This window comes from Piliocolobus tephrosceles, chromosome 6, assembly GCF_002776525.5.
Source record: "Piliocolobus tephrosceles isolate RC106 chromosome 6, ASM277652v3, whole genome shotgun sequence".
NCBI lineage: Eukaryota > Metazoa > Chordata > Mammalia > Primates > Cercopithecidae > Piliocolobus > Piliocolobus tephrosceles.
Window position 1 is genome coordinate 47,094,914 of NC_045439.1, and position 13,932 is coordinate 47,108,845.

A 13,932-nucleotide genomic window follows, 5' to 3' on the forward strand; every position below is an offset into this window, starting at 1 on the left:
AGGTTTTCAGACATAATACAGATCAGAGGACCCAACTGAAGAAGCAAAACACAGATTGATTTGAGGATGTCTCAAGAGCTTTTAGTTTGATCCTCACAGTTCATCTGGTGCTGTTATGGGAAGATGGACAAAGAGATCTTTGAGATCAGGAAAAACACAGATCAAAAAAAGAAAACCAAGGTAAGGAGCAGAAGGTGGGAGTGCAAGACTGGGGTGGGATGGAAGGAGATTAAAAGTACTTGCTCTATAACATCCTTCCGCTTCCTAGTCCTCTCAAATCCCCTCTGAGCCAGTCTCCTACACCCAGCTGTATTTGGCCTGCCTTCATCCCTTCTTTCCTCCTTCATTCAAGCCTGTAATTACGGACACCAGGTGCATTGCTTCCACTCTTCTCTTGTGACTTTATCATTCACCAAGCTGTGAATGGTAATTTGCCAACCTCCATCGAAGTTTCTTTTTAAAAGCAGGATATGCTTGGTGTAATGTTACATCACTAAGAAGCCTGAAACAATAGAAAAGGAAATGGAATTTACCCAAGGAACAAAAATGTCTGCAGTTCACTTCTCTGTAGCCCTAGATTACAGTGTAGAATTCGCTGCAGGGCTCTGGGGGAATAGAGGCCGTGCCTAGAACGGGGAAGGGGCTTCCTGCAGAAGCAGCCCATGGAGTAGGTGCTTAGTAGCTGTAAATAGGGCTTATATATTATATGCCAAATAGAGATTAAGATAAGGAAGCAAAAGGCTGTAATTCATCCATTCAACAGATTGTAACTGGGGACCATAGAGTGGTTAAGGCAGACTTTCTGGGTTCAAATCCTGCCTTAACCAGTTAGTGATGGCACACCCTTGGGCAGGTCATGCACCTTCTCTGAGCCTCAGTTTTTCATCTAAGTAATGCTGATGACAATGATGATGCCTACATTATGGCGTTATTTTGAAGACTTAAATGAGATGCTACATGGGAAGCACTTAGTGTAGTACCTAGCATGGGGTAAACACAGAGTGTCAACCATGTGGTAGTATTAGTTTTATTTCCTTTGCTTAGCCCTAGGCAAACTGGCTGTGGGAGAGAGTAGCCATGTTCTTCTGGGCATATCCCTCTAAGCCTGTTATGTTCTAAGTCCTGAAGAGAATGCTGCATCTGAGGCTGGTTTTACATGTCTCTTGTTTATATGGGCCTCCATGCAAGTCTCTAGGCTTAGGAACATGCACTAAAAAAGATTGCTTCCTCCTTTCTCATCCTTACCAAGCTCAGGAAACCTACTGGCCTCAGTTGAGAGGTTGGAAGGGCCCCTCCAGTGAATTAAAAGAGACAAAAAAGGGAATCATTAGTAAATAACTTTCATCTTGGATGACAGAGAAATGAATAAATTACCTATGGTGACTCCAACACAGGGAGCCCTAAGCTCTGTGTGTTCAGGTGGGCACAGAAGTCAGCCGGAGCAGCAAAAAATCCTGTTTCCCTGGCAGGAGAAGGGTGTCCTGTCCCTTTCAGGTCAATGTATTTTCTAAGAAGCCTGTGCTGGAGGATTTAGCAACCCTGTTATAGAAATCAAGTTTCCCTGCCACCCCTCCCCACCAGTTCTTCTGTGGCCTCCACTGGTCTGAAGAGCTGGTGGGAATGCTAGTTCCCTGGCTATGTTCGTTTCTCTCTCAGAGAAGGGGCTCAAGCCAAGGATTTAGGAATAAAGTGGAGTGGTAATGTGGGGCCCCTGGGAAGGAGAGGGGCCATGAAAGAGGATCGGACGCCTTCCCTCAGAGAAGGAGTATGATGCTCAGCCACAAGACCCTTCCTTGACCAGCCTCTGCAATGGATGAAAACAGCACCCCTCCTTGATTAACAAAATAAACAATCAGCCGTGGTTTGCAAGTTAGAAATCAGGCCAAATTTAGTCACAGGGATACAATTCATCTTCACATCCCTTGAAATGAACTCTCCTGGCCAGTAGGAAGCAATTCTGAGGACGGCCACCTCTATCTAGCTCCTGGCTCCATCAGGCCTGTAAGCAGCATCGCTGGTGGGCCTGGAGACCACAGTGCTGGCTTCTGTGCGCCCCAAAGGCTTAGAACCTGCCTGGATATATTTCCAAGGTGATTTTTCAGAAGTCATGGTGATCTTTTTTGCAGTGAAAAGATTAAGTGGCCAATTGGATGTTGAGACCCAAATGAACTTTAGGAGCAGTGTCTGCTGTGCTGCATGAAATATTCCTTGCTATTCATTCAACTCGACTCACACATATCTGGGGGGATTCACAATGTCTAAGAACAGAGGGTCACCCTGCCTGCAAAGCAGTGGGTGGGGACCCCAACATGAGCTCTCCTGCTGCTCATAATAATCACAAGGCCAGCTCTATAGGGGCTAGGGACAAAGCAAACAAAGCCACTTGCTGTTCAGGAAAAAGCACTGTGGTTTATGGCTTTGAAGAAGTTGAAGGTGCCACAAAGAAGTCAGCAAGAGTTCATCCGAATCCACAAATCCCAAGACTGCCATGTGAATCAGGCCCTGTTAAAGGATGGTGCCAGTTGGTTTTGCTGACACACCAAAGGACTGGGGGCACTGGAGACGTGAAACCACTCAAAGCTTCCCCGAGTTCTTGCTCCCAGGAAGAGAGGAGGGGTCCCAGGTTGAGCCTCCCCAGGCTGCTCAGGGAAGCCTTTCGGGGAATAATTAAGAACTGTTTGGAATGACAGCAGCCCCTGTGGACCTTCCCCCTGCCCTGCTCTTCCTAACTTTACAAAAGCAGTTGAACCACCATAGATTGGCTGTGCCGTGTGCCAACCCTTCTTGATTCCGCATAACTGGGTGGGACTCAAGAATATGCCTGGGAGGCTCTGGGATGGGGTTTATCTTCTGTCTCCATAGTAACAACTATCACTTCTGCACACTCACTGTGGACGGGCCCTGAGTTAAGCAATTGACCTGCATGTTTAACTCAGGGGGGAACTAACATTCCACATCGGCTAGCTCTGCCATTCTTCCACCCTGCCGTTCATTCCCTGGCTTGCCTCCTAGCTGTACAGCATCTATCACCGTTCCTCAAAGACATGACAGGAATCAAGTCTTTCCCATATCTTTATCTCCTAAAAAGATTAGCTCAGGGACTTGTTGAAAATGTTAAGTAAAATCTTCCACTTTGGTACTGGATGTGGGATACTGAGCGCCTGCCACACTCACAGCCTCTTTTGGTGGCCTGGATGGATGATCTTGCTTTTATCCCACACGACCTTGCTGTCACAGTTGGCACATGAGTGTAAGGTAGCTGTCTCACTGGCTGGCCCAACAAGTGCACTTGCTAATGGATGTTGACTAGCCAGCTGATCAGATCTCATCTCTTGGGGAATTTGGTTAAAGATCCATGGAGGGAATCCATCAGTTGGTGGCAACAAAATAGAATTAAGTCACAAACACGGTGGAATCTTGGAAGTGAGCAGCAAGAGATGCCCATGTGTAAGAGACTGGAGCTGTTATATCCTTGAATGATATAACCCCAAGGCTGTATTTGTCTAGCTAAAATTACATACAATATTCAGAAACACATTTACTCTTCTAACCATCATCCAAATGTATAAATACTGTAAAATAGTTTGAGAACAAACCAAAATGTAAAACAGCTAAACTGCTAGTTCTTAGTTGAGCCTATTGTTTTGAAATTCAGGATGAGATCAAACACTCCCCATGGCCCGAATCCTCCTTCTCCCCAACCCTTCTTCCTTATCTACCTCCATCTTCCATGGTCCCCATTGCTGAGTGTGGAATGGGATCTCTGACCACTATATCTTTTTATTTTTATTCTTTTTTTTTTTTTTTTTTTGAGACAGGGTCATGCTTTGTCACCCAGGCTGGAGTGGAGTGGCACAATCATAGCTCACTATAACCTTGACTTCTGGGCTCAAGTGATCCTCCTGCCTTAGCCTCCCGAGTAGCTGTGGCTACGGGTGTGCACCACCATGCCTGGCTAATTTTTTTAATTATCATTTTTGTTGAGATGGGGATCACTATGTTGCCCAGGCTGGCCTCAAACTCTTGGCCTCAAGTGATCCTCCCACCTTGGTCTCCAAGAGTGCTGGGATTACAGGCATGAGCCACTGTGCCTGGCCCACAATGTCTAGACTATAAGCCCCTGTTTTGTTTTCCAGATGGGCTGTTGGTTGAGAAATCAAGGTCTTTTTGGAGAAGTTTTATCTCTAGTTGCTCAGGGAGGAGCATGTGGTCTGTCTACTACCATGCAGTACCAAACAATAGATACGTTCCAATATGTAGGTTTTTTTTTTTTTTTTTTACTCCTACTAATTTTTTTTCCAAAATACATTATCTTTTTCTATTTTCACTAAAGTTTACTTATCCCCAGTTAATGGGAAGTTGAGTATACTCAGTGAATCCACATATATTCATATATAGCTATACAAGATGGAAATGTGTTTACCTGACAGGCATTGTCAACAAATGTGACATGACAATGAACAATAATGACTATATTCTAAAAAATAAGTCTTGGGTTCAGCTTATAACATGACCAGCCTGTACAAAATTTTCCTTTTCCAAATCATTGCAGATTTGAGGACATCCGTCCTGGGTGCAGTTAGAAGAAATAAAATGTCATTGAGCTTCTAAAATTACATGTTTATATAAATGCTGCCTGGAAGACACAATGGTTCCTAAAAGTTTCTGATCACAGATCAGTGCCTTCTGGAGGGCAGCCTTCAGAAATCCCTGGTGGTTCCAGGTGGGCTAGGACCCAAAGGTGTGGTGTTGTCCAGAAACAAGGGACTTCTAATGCCACTCAGGATGGAGTGTCAGGGACCAGATTAACACTTCCACATGAAGCAACTAAGGAAACACACAAAATCTATGAAACACAGGTTTTCAAGACATTGCACAATCAGGCAGTGAGGCACAGGGATGCCTTTGAGAAAGAAAGTGTAAGCCTGATGAGTGCTTTGCTTTCCTGCTGGGGAGATGTTCCAGGTGACCACGGCACAGTGGGAGGGAAACAGATAAAGCCTAGTGGTTTGTTGAAGAGACAGACTTGTGGGTCCAGGGAAGGCCGGGCCACTCAAGTTCTCAAAACAGAGTCCTTGAGAAAGCTGAAGAGGGAAAGAGCTGTGAAAATCTGCAGAGGTTCCTGCAAGTCCTCAGCTGAGTTCCAATCAGTATCAGAGGAAACTACTTTAACCTGGGATAGGACCACCCAACACCAGGTGATGATGGAAACATGCTGCAAGTGACTTCGGTTTAACTGGGGAATTTAAACAGTATCACTCTCTACTTGATGAATAAAGAAGATCAGTTAATGATAAAACTCTCTTTTGCACTGGCTGCTACAAAGACTGAAGCCAAACGAAACTCATGTGACATGCATTTTCTATACCACCCTTATTCCAGGCTTAATCTTACTTTTGCTATCCTTGTTTCCCTTAATTCTAGTCCTGTCTCATAACAAAATTACTAGATTGTATACATTTGAAAAGTACTTTTAGAATAAGGTATAAACAAAGAGTAAAATCAGGACTCATATTTTAGGAAGAAAAATCCCAGTTTTGACCTTTGGAAAAGCCAATGAGATGAAGATTAGGAATAGAAATTTGTCTAAACCTCTCAGAACTGATGAGAAATAGTAAAAATCTACAAGATGTAAAAGAGAGGATAAAATACCTACCAGGAGAGGAACATTAATGTAATGTTCTCTCAGAGATAAAATGCTTTCAGTAGTACATTACCAACATCCACACTATTATTCTCCAGGGCTCATTGTCCAGACTCAAAGCCAAAGACAGAGTGGGGTAGACAGAGACAGGAAATTCAGATGGGTGAAGCTCAGAGATGGAGTAGGAGTCAGAATGGGAAGGCAGTGATAAACATTATTAGTGATAAACAAAATTATCTGGAATGGGGACCAACATCAGGTTGAGGCTCAGGATAGAGGAAGCCCGGGATGAGCGAAAATATGTTAGGCACATATGTTAATTTTCAAAAAGCTAAAAGTGGGCAGGGCGTGGTGGTTCACACCTGTAATTCCAGCACTTTGGGAGGCTGAGGCTGAGGCTGAGGCAGGGGGATCAGTTGGGCTCAGGAGTTCGACATCAGTCTGGGCAACATAGACCCATCTCTACAAAAAATAACAAAAATTAGCCGCAGTGGTGGCACATGCCTGTAGTGCTAGCTACTTGGGAGACTGAGGTAGGAGGATCATTTGAGCCCAGGAGGTCGAGGCTGCAGTGGGCTGAGACCAACGCCACTGCACTCCAGCCTGGTTGACAGAGCAAGACCTTGTCTCAAAAAACAAAACAAAACAAAAAACCCCAAAATCTAAACTTTGGAGAGAAAAGAGAAAGCCCTTCTTTATAGTAGAATATGGAAAGAATGGAGTCAGAAAATAAACTGATGCTAAAACTGGTGGGTGAGAGTTTAATGAAGAAGGCTATTTACACAGTCTTGAATAATCTCCCCATTAATTACATATTAATTGTAAAGAGAAAAACATTGACTTCATAGTGGAGAGAACCGGTAGGCATCACCTTAACTGAGGAAGCAAAGATAACATCATCAGTAATGGGACAAATAGATAACATGTGCCTCCTGATGTAATGTATTAAGGATGTGACGTCAGTTCCACTGGGTTCCTGCCAACGCTGAATAATCTGAAACTAATCAGAGAAAGCACTAGACAAACCCCAACTGAGAGATATGCTCAGACTAACTGGCTTCTATACCTCAAAAATATTAAATTCAATAAAGACACAGGCAGGCTGAGGAACTGCTCCAGAGTAAAGAAACTATAGAGATATTACAACAGAATACATTTGCATAATCCCAGTTTGAACCGTGGAGTGGAAAAAAATAGCTACAATAAACATTTTGAGGTAATCGATAAAATTTGAATGGATTATGGATAAGGTAACAGTATTTTATCAATGTAATATTTACTGATTGTGATAATTACACTTTGATTTTTATGTAAGAAAACACCCTTGTTCTCAGGAAATATAAATGAAGTATATTGGGATAAAGAAGCATAATGTTTCCAACTTCTCCAGTGGTTCAGAAAATTGTACATGTGTGTGTATGTGTGTGTGTGTGTATGAGAGAGAGAGTATGGGAGAAAAATTTTTAAAATGAGACAAAATAAAAACAATTGGTAAATGTAGGTAAATGGTATTGGAAATTCACTGTACTATTCTTTCACCTTTTTTGGAGGGAGGTATAGGAAAACATTACCCAAGTTAAAAGTTGAATTGTTTTAAATTGTAAAAATAAGAGAGTTTGGTGTTAAGATGGCAACACCAAAGCTCATGTGCCCTTTAGGAATCTCCAGAGCCCTATCTCTTGACCAAGCTGTTTTCAGTTTCCTTGAGGAAAACTACATGCGCTATACTGTGTTAATGATTTGTGTGTTCTGTTAATGCCAGTGACGCTTAGAAACAGAGGCAAGAGGGGGTGAATGAACTTTGGTAGAGCAACAACAGAAGGCCTTGCAGGGCCCCAATATTCAATAGAGCTGAAGAATTAAGATCAGAGACATAGCCTTATCTACCTGACTTGGATGTTTTTATACAAGTCATTTATTAAGAACCCCCTCCCCAAAACACCTAGCTCTGAGTGGGGCCTAGGTTAAGAGAAAGCTAACTTTGCTACCTGGTCTCAGAACTCAGCAGAACTAATGGATTTGGAGTGTCTGAGATGGTCAGGGTTTTGCAGCAAAACCAAGCCCTCTTTGACAAGCATCTGCTCTCATGTTACAGCATAAAGATGAGCTAATGCTCTTGGATTCACTGGTTTTATCACACATCCATCACCCAGAAGCATCTAGCCTTACAGAAAAATTGATTGGCTTATTGAAGACCAGTCCCAGGAGCAGCTGTGAGGTAGTGAGGTAGGAGGTAGTAATTGACTCAGGAGGTGGGACTCGGACACAAGGCCAAATTGAGAACCAGCTAAAACAGGGACAGGGCAAAAGCAGCTTTCCATAAGACACAGCCACCAGCATGTCATATCAGTTACCACTGCCATGGCAACATCAACATTACCGCCCCTTTTCATGGCAACAACCTGATGACCCAGAAGTTACCACACTTTTTCTAGAAATGTCTGTATAACCACCCCTTAATTTGCATATAATTAAAGTGGGTATAAATAGAACTGCCTTTGAACTGCTACTCTGGGCACACTGCCTATGGGGTAGCCCTGCTCCATAAGGAGCAGTGCCTCTGCTGCTGTACACTGCATTGCTATCTAACACCAGCTTGCCCTTGAATTATCTCCTTGGTGAAGCCCCAGTTTTACGGTTTACCTGCCCTGCATCAGGAGTACCTTAAGAATATAGGATACTATCTTACAGGATTCTATTTTTGTTCTGAACCAGTGACTGAATATGCTGCTCTTTTTTCCAAAGCAGGATATGAGAGTCTAGAACTGTGCTGTCCAATATGGTAGCCACTAGCCACATCTACCTATTTGAAAACTAAAATAAAGTTAAAAATTCAGCTCCTCACATTAGCCACACTTTTAAGTGCTCAGTAGCCACATATGGCTAATGGTTACCATATTGGATAGTATTACAGAAATTTCTTTTTTTTTTTTTTTTATTATACTTTAAGTTCTAGGGTACATGTGCATAACGTGCAGGTTTGTTACATATGTATACATGTGCCATGTTGGTGTGCTGCACCCATCAACTCGTCAGCACCCATCAATTCATCATTTATATCAGGTATAACTCCCCAATGCAATCCCTCCCCCCTCCCCCCTCCCCATGATAGGCCCCACTGTGTGATGTTCCCCTTCCCGAGTCCAAGTGAGCTCATTGTTCAGTTCCCACCTATGAGACAGAACATGCGGTGTTTGGTTTTCTCTTCTTGAGATAGTTTGCTAAGAATGATGGTTTCCAGCTGCATCCATGTCCCTATTTCTATTGGACAGTATTGGTCTAGAATCAAAGTGGTAGGTCACTTGCAAAAATTTTGCTTTCCATTCTCATGACTGCTGGTTTAGAAGCTTTAGTAATCAAAGGAGGAATGCTTACACCAAGGTAAACATACCATAGTCCCACTAGGCTGGAAGTTGACACTGCCACCTGTTTGGAGCATCTTCTTCCAGTGTGCAAAATAGAAGGCTGGGGTGGGGGTATGTGTGATTATTGGCTGATGTATTAGTCAGTAAAGACTTAATTGTGCTTTGCCAAGTGCCTCCCAGCTTTCAGTGGTTAACAAAGGTTTATTTTTCATTCACACTATTTGTCAATCATGAATCAATAGCTGCAGCTCTGCCCATGTACTCTTCATTGTGGGACCCAGGACAATGGAATGTAGACCCTGTATGGAGCAGTACCAAGCTCAGAACCATATGATTAAAGTTTCCTCATAAAAGTCACTCACATTTAATTGGCTAGAGCAAACCACATGGCCAGCCTGATAGCAGTGGGATGGAGATATATAATCTTCCCAAGGAACTGTCCCATAGAAGTGTCCTTTGGGGACAGCCAAGGACTATTTTAAACAAAATGCCACAGCTAGGATGACTGACCTAGACCATTAAGGGGAAATCATATTGCTGATACAAATAGGGGGTGCACACATCTAAATTTTCAGATAATTTATCTTATCCCCCTTCCCAAACCCCACTTGTCCACAAGCAGGTTGTCGATGAAATTCACCATTTAGTATGTAAGTTGCTGAATGGCAAGATGGGACTGTGACAGGAATAGAGCAGACATCACAGAGATATAATGGACTGGGAACAGTAACTGACAACATTTTGTGTTGTCTTCCCCTGGGGATGGGCTAATGCATTTTTGAAAACTATATTATGTGAGGCAGAGGCATTTGGGAAAGTTCATGAGTGAAAAGGATGTGGATATGGATACTGGGAAACCAACGAGTTGAATTATAGCAGACAACTTGCCAGAAATCATTACCCAGCATTCATTCCCTCTTCCTAATTGCACTCTATTTTCTTTGGGAAGTCTCATATACAGCATTAAGCATTGTCTTGGTGTTTGGTGCTTCACTAAATTTTGGTGTCTGCCACACCACAGAAGCTAAGAAGATAGCTTCTTCCTCTAATTGCCTTGGCTCCTTCCCATTTTCAACCTGGTTTTCAAGACTTTTTATACATCTGTGAGCTCCTAATGGACTTGCTGTAAATTTCACTTTTTGCTTAAGTTAGTTAGAGTCCGTATCTATTGCCTGAAAACAGTGCCCTAACTGATCCATCCACTGTGTGGTAGGCACTGTGCTAGGTGTCTTGTATACTTCGTCTCAATATTTCTCACTACCTACCAGCCTTATGGGAAAGACAGGCACGCAAGAGGCCAATTGCTAGTAAACAAGAACCACAGAACTTCTTCCTCTTGGCTAGTTACTTTACATGGGGAGTGCAAGAACCATTATTACTGTAGGAATCAGGGTTGATCCTCACCAGCCAGGTAATAGGGAGGGGAAAGAAGCAGTTGGTAAGCTGTCTCCAACCTTTGCCCAGTGTTGTGAGGCAGAAAGAGAAAACCAACAACTCAATCTATCATCATAAGTAAAGCTAGTGATCTTTTCGACAAATGGTTCTGGGAAAACTGAGCATCCACATGTTAAAGTCTAAAGTTGATACCTTACATTTCACCACATACAAAAATCAACTAACAAATGAATCCGAAAATAAGGATCAAAGCCCTAAATTTAAGAGCTAAAATTGTGTCACTCTTAGAATAAAGTATAGGTGAAAACCTTCATGACCTTGGATTAGGCAATGATTTCCTAACTATGACACTGAAAGCACAGGCAAGAAAAAAACAGATAAATTGGACTTCACCAAAATTTAAAACTTTGTGCATAAACTGATACTATCAAGAGTACAATGGAGGCCAGGCATGGTGGTTCATTCCTATAATCCTAGCACTTTGGGAGGCTGAGGCAGGCAGACTGCTTGAGCTCAGGAGTTTGAGACCAGCCTGGGCAACATGGTGAAACCTCATCTCTACAAAAAGTAAAATTAGCCAGGCATGGTAGCATGTGCCAGTAGTCCCTGTTCCTTGGGAGGCTGAGGCAGAAGGATGGCTTGAGGCCGGGAGGTCGAGGCTACAGTGAGCTGTGATTACACCAGTGTACTCCAGCTTGGACAACGGAGCAAAACCTTGTCTGAAGAAAAAAAAAGAAAAAGAGTACAAAGGCAATCCACAGAATGAAAGAAAATATTTGCACATCACGTAACTGGTAAGGGATTAATATTCAGAATATATATGAAGAACTCACAACAACACACAAACAAAACCCCAATTCAATTCAAAAATGGGCAAAGAATTTAAATAGACATTTCCCCTAAAGAAGATATACAAATGGCCAATAATGAAAAGATGCTCAATATCATTAGTCATCTGGGAAAGGCAAATCAAAACCACAATGAAATACCACCGCACACCCATTAGAATGGCTATTACTAAACAAGCAAAAAATAAGTGTTGACAAGAATGTGGAGAAACTGAAATCCTCATGTATTGCTGGTGGAAATGTAAACCAGTGCAGCCACTGTGGAAAAGAGTTAGGCAGTTTCTCAGTTAAGTTGGACGTAGAATTACCATATGACTTGGCAATTCCACTCCTAGATAGATACCTCAAAAAACTGAAAACATGCTCAAACTTATACATCAATGTTCATGGCACCATTATTCACAATAGTCAAAAGGTAGAAGAAACTCAAGAGTTCATCAATGTACAAAATAGAGAAACAGATGTACATAGGATGGAACAGATGCACATAGGATGGAATATTATTCTGCCATAAAAATTAATGAAATTCTTATACATGCTACAACATGGATAAACTTTGAAAACATTATGCTAAGTGAAATAAGCCAGACACAAAAGACCAAACAGTATACAGCAGGTCCTTAAATAACACTGTCTTTTTCAATGTCATTTTGTTATAACGTTGGTAAGAAAAAAAATGGATTCCTTGGCTGGTGCCACTGCCTGCATGGATTGTCTCCAGGCACTCCAGTTTACTCCTACCTCCCAAAGATGCACACATTAGGTGAATGGGTGTGTCTACATGGTCTCAGTCTGGGTTAGTGCAGGTATGTGTGCCCTGAGATGGGATGGCATCCTGTCCAGGGTCAGTTCCCACTTTGAGCCCTGAGCTGCTGGGAGAGGCTGTGGCCACTGCAGCCCTGAACCAGAGTCACTGAGGATATCATTACCCTATTTGTTTTTATTAATCTTAAATGTATGTATAGCTGATATAGTTTGGCTGTGTCCCCACCCAAATCTCATCTTGAATTGTAGCTTCCATAATTCCCACGTGTTATGGGAAGGACCGGGTGGGAAGTAATTGAATCACAGGGGCAGGTCTTTTCCATGTTGTTCTCATGATAGTGAATAAGTCTCATGAGAGCTGATGGTTTTATAAAGGGGAGTTCCCCTGCACATGTTCTCTTGCCTGCCACCATGGAGGGCATGACTTTGCTACTCATTTGCCTTCCGCCATGATTGTGAGGCCTCCCCAGCTGTGTGGAACTGTGAGTCAATTAAACCTATTTCCTTTATAAATTACCCAGTCTCAGGTATCTTCATGAGCAGCATGAGAACAGACTAATACAATAGCTCACAGTTATTTCAATTTGTAATAGTATTACTGTTTGGGGTCTTTATTTACAAGTTTGATGATGTTTTTGTGACCAGAAATATGCCATAGGTTATATTATATATAACTGTTATTTATATCAATTAGCCTATAGTATAACAGGTTTCTTTATATGTTGCTTTGCTGAAAGTCACAGTTTCCAAGAACCCGTCGATGATGTTAAGAGGACTTGCTGTATTATTCCATTTGCAGGGGATATGTAGACTAGGGAAATTCCTTGGGACAGAAAGAAGAATAGAGGTTACCAAGTTCTGAGGATAGGGGAGAATAGGGAGTTGCTTCACGGGTACAGTTTCTGTTTGGGATGAAAAAGCTCTCTTTATAGATAGTGGTGATGGTTACACACATTGTGAATGTACTTAATGGCACTTAACTGTACATTTAAACATGGTTAAAATGGTAAATTTTGTTATGCATTCTTTACTACAATAAAAAACTATGTAAAAAAAAAAAAGATAAAGCTGGTGCGATCTTCCTTGAGAAGCTAATTCGGGTGGCTAATGCTGATCAAAGATGTTTGGAAAAAAGGTCCTCCCACTGCCAGCTTTTATATATATACATTTTGTACAGGTTATTTTCAATTATGATGGGAGATAAATCTAGCAAATTTAAATTAATCTTCATTTTATACAATATTCGGTATCACTGATTTTTTTGTTTTGAGACAGAGGCTCACTTTATCACCCAGACTGGAGCATGAACACGGTTCACTGTAGCCTCAACATCCCAGGTGCAAGCAATCTACCCACCTCAGCTTCCCAAGTAACAGGGACTACAGGTGTGTGCCACCAGCCCAGCTCATTTTTGTATTTTTTGTAGAGACAGAATTTTGCCATGTTTCCCAGGCTGGTCTCAAATGCCTGGGCTCAAGCCATCTGCCTGCCGCAGCCTCCCAAAGTGCTGGGATTAGAGGCGTGAGCCACTACGCCTGGCCCACTTACTTTTTGTCTTTCCCATGCATCACAAGAAAATGATTGGAAATACTGTCACCAAATTTGGAGGTTTAAGGTAGTCAAACTTAAACTATAGGCTCTGTGGTAAACATAAAATCCACAATCTACTGTGGTGGTACCAGAAGCACTTCAGAGATAAGGAGTCATTATCTAGAGATGAACCCAAGGCTTGTGCCTCGGCTGATGCACAGCAGAATGCAGTAGATACAGCCAAGTTCCCCAGATGAACTGCCTGCCAAGTCTAAAGGCAGAAACTCAAGAACTGCAGGTGTGGGTGGCAATGAGGCCTTGACAGGAGCAGCTTAGGCTGTAGCATGTTTCAGGGTTAGTGACAGCAGGGGTTTATTTAAGATTG